A 4,318-nucleotide genomic window follows, 5' to 3' on the forward strand; every position below is an offset into this window, starting at 1 on the left:
TTCAAGTAGCTGCATAAAATAGACTTACTTTACCCTGATCGCATTTCTTCTTTTTTCCATAGGTTACTTATTTCATTTGTGTGCATAAATAGATGTGAAATGTGATACTTAAACATGATAGAATTTCTTCAAGTCTCTGTGTGCGTAGAGTCCTTTGATTTTACCTTTGTGAAGATACGCAAGTAAATAACATCGGTCGTGCGGAATATGTACAATAATGTACGGACCAGTGTACCTTATTTGCCACAGCGTTTTTCTTGGCTAAGAGAAGATTTCACATGGGTCTTAAGTAATACTTTCCCTCTAACCACAAATATAGCTGTTTGTCAAAGTGTTTCTTACGGCGTTGAGCTTGTTCTGTATTGGAGATCAATACCTGTCTTACCTTGGATCGCCCCCACGACTATCTGTAATCAACATTGGGGAGCATAATAAGGCCACGTTTAGTTTAACGCCCCATTATTAGTGTTTGTAGGTGTTTCGTTTGTCATTTCTATAATATTCACTGCCGACGTGTTGTTCCTCTGTTGCACATTCCGGTCATAATTCTGTCCTGGGTTTATAGGCGTAATATTAATTTGCGCTTGTGACTGATAAGATTGATTACTAATTAGGTACTGCCACTGCATATTTCGTGTGTCTTATCAATAAGAGAAAAAATATAAGTTCCTTTATAAATCCAATTGGAAGCCTTCACCGATACTCCGTAAGCTCGTGTTTTTTTTCATTAAACAGCAATGCGGTACGGTGTCAAATGCCTTACTGAAATCAAGGAACACATCAACCTGAGCACTGTTGCCCACTGCGTTGTGGATCTCACGTAGGAACAGAGCGAGCTGAGCTTCGCAGGATCTCTGTTTGCGAAATCCTCTCTGATTTTTATAGAGGAGATATTCATTTTCCAAGAACGTCATAATACTTGAGCATAAAACACGTTCCATTATTCTACAACAGATTGACGTCAACGATATAGGTCTATAGTTGTGTGGATCTGCCTTACGGTCTTTCTTAAAAACGGAAATCACCTGCGCTTTTTTCCAGTCGTCAGGTACCATTTCGTTGCTCAAGCTGTTTACGATAAATTACTGCTAGAAGGGGAGCGAGTTCTTTCGCATAATCTTATAGGATCTTATATGTATCTGATCTGGTCCTGACGCCTTTCCACTACTAAGCGATTGTAGCTGCTTTTCATTTCCGCATCGGTTCTCAATATCTGCCATTTCGACGTTCGTACGACGATTGAAATGAGGGACAGTGTTACGATTTTTCGCGGTGAAACAACTTCGGAAGACCGAATTCAGTATTTCGGCCTTCTCTCTGTTATCTTCCGTTTCGTTGCAAATGTGGTCGCTGAGAGAATGAATAGATGAGTTTGACCATTTTTACTCAGGTCGGTTGACGTCTTACTTTCAAAATCATTGAACGCTTCTCTCATTGCTCTCCTTACGCTCATTTTCGCTTCGTTCAGCTTTTGTTTGTCAGCTAGGTTTTTACTTCTCTTGAATTTGAGATGAAGTTCTCTTTGTGTACGTAGCGCTTTTCTAACACGGCTATTAAACCATGATGAATTTTCTCCATCCCTTAAAACCTTACCGGGATATACTTGTCTAGAGCATATTGAAGGACACCTTTGAATCATTTTCCGTTTGTTCTCCACATCTTCGTCCTCATCACAGAATATTTGATGCTGACTGCTGAGATATTCTGAAATTTGTATCCCATCCGTCATAGATATTGCCACAGCCTTACGAACACTGATACCTTCCTCTGTCTTAACTGATTCGATACGTTCAGGTCTGTTTGTTGCCAGGAGGTCTAAGACGTCACCCTCACGAGTTGGTTCTCTATCTGCTCAAGGTAATTTTCAGACAAGACATCCAGAACAATGCCAGACGAATCCCTGTCTCTGCCACCAGTTTTGAAAGTATAACACTCCCAATCTATACCGGGCAAGTTGAAGTCCCCCCCCCCTCCCCCCTATTACAACGACCTGATCAGGAAAATTACTAATGCTATTCTGCAAGTTCTGTCTGAAGCGCTCTACAACTATACTACCTGACACTGGTGGTCTATAAAAGCATCCGATCACCATTTTTGACCGTTCTTTGATACTCAGTTTCAGCCAGATTACATCGCATTCCGTATCCGTGATAATTTCGCTAGATTTTTTCGAATATTTTTACTGCAATAAACACGCCGCCACCATTGGCGACTAACCTATCCTTACGATAAATATTCCAATCCAAACTTAGAATTTCGTTGTCATTGACGTCTAGTTTAAACCATCTTTCTGTTCCCAATACTATCTGTGCATTATAACCTTCAGTAAGCGATACTAATTCTGGGACCTTTCCTTGGATGCTCCTGCAGTTTACTAAAACCATAATAATCTTTTCTATCTCTGATCTGCGAGGACCAAGATTCTCTGAGGTCACTATGGGTGATTTAACAGACAAATCGTCTTTGATCCCAAGGGAGGAGTTCTGTAACCTTTCATAAGCCACATAAGGTCCACCCTAGACTACACCTAATGCAAAAGAAGCAACTGATTTACTCAAATTGCCTTGACTGGATGATGTGTGTAATGTGTAAATTTTGACTTTGTACTACGGGACAGATACAGTAAACCCATTCTTCCAATAGGTAGACAAATGATCATGAGACCAAGGACTATCTAAATTACTTAACTCATTATTTCTGTGCCCAACAGAACCTGACATATGACGCTCTGCAAAATCTCGTTTTAGCTGGTGGCTTTTTGGAACATATTGATAACGTGTGCTATTGTGCACCGACTGATGAAATGAATCACAGCAGTAAAAGGAGACCTGTAACAACCAGAGGTAGCACAACCGCGAAAACAAGAATTTGGGGTAGAATATTCAGGAATGAGCAGTTATCCAGGAAGTAAAACCAAAGACGACTTAAACTACTTGCTCATGCTGAAGAAGTGACTGTAATATGGTGGCAAGGAAAGGGCAAAAGACAATTCAGTAAGGTCTAAACGTGAATAATAATAATGACAAAACTGTCTTCAGTCGTTACATGTTTATTGTTGCCACTATTTAAAATGAGCTAAGCTACGTTTTCAGCTTTACTGTATTCGTTCAGGTGAACTGGCTTTCGAACCTCCCACTAATTTAAAAATATAATAACTTTCGTCAAGGAATTCAAAGCTACCATTGGAGAATGACAGCTGATGGGTGTCGCCAAGGTTAGTTTACGGAACCGTAATTTCGCAATACTAAAAGGACCAACGAGCAACAGACAATGTAGTTTTCTACACTTGCACTGACAAGCCACTACGAGACTGATTGCTGACTGGTGGCGTTTTACAAATGAAACACAGTAAGGAAAGTATATGAGAAGAATAGTGACGAACGAGGATTCATTCCATCGATGAAAGCGATGGAATCTTCCATCCTAAACCTCAACATTCACAATTATGCTTCTCTAACCACTGCAGCGCGATTTTTGCCTTGTGACATGAGATAATGAATGTTGACATTTTGGCCACCAAATTCGTTCACTCTGAAGTCGGTGGAACACATATGGGGTGGTATTGGACGCCAGCTCCACACCCACAGAGCACTGGCTCTTAATTTTGCGTAATTCGTGACTAGATATTTGGTGCCACGTTGTTGTCGTTGTGATCTTTCTCCTGTAGCACCACTTTTCAAAAGCTCTCACTCCGTTCTCCTCTGAACTGCTTATCTAACTAGTTTCACTTCTGCACAAGGCTACAGTCCAGACAAATACCTTCAGAAAAGACTTCCTAACACTTATCCCTTTCAGACTCACTGATGCAATTGTGTAGATTAAATTTTGCTGTCTCTTCGTTGCAACAGAATAATTTTTTTCCTACGTGGAAACCTCACTAACACTTTTGTGAATGTTCAGTCTTTTTATCATGTACAAGTACTGCCAACTATTGGTCTTCACTGTAAAAATCTCAACAACGCACCGTAGTAGTGCACAGCAACTTGTGGCCGCCAGAATACACAGACGTGTTTTGTTACTTGTGTTCTACAGTGTAAATGAATATTATTATTGTTATTTTGCATGGTAATTCTTGAATGATCAGTTTATTTATTACAGCAGTGAATATTTCAAAATTAGTTATTTTAGTACATAAAAAGAAGAAGTGACAAAGTACTTTTTGGAAGTGGGTACATAATTTTGTATAAATCTTGCATCTAAAATGACTGAAAGATCACCTAAGAGCGTTACAGCATAAAGAAATTTTTTCTTCGTCCAGAAGAAATACAGGTGTGAAAGGTTTAAGCTGATATTAGATGTTAATAAACTCCCCTTTTTT

This window comes from Schistocerca americana, chromosome 9 (genome assembly GCF_021461395.2).
Source record: "Schistocerca americana isolate TAMUIC-IGC-003095 chromosome 9, iqSchAmer2.1, whole genome shotgun sequence".
Classification (NCBI taxonomy): Eukaryota; Metazoa; Arthropoda; class Insecta; order Orthoptera; family Acrididae; genus Schistocerca; species Schistocerca americana.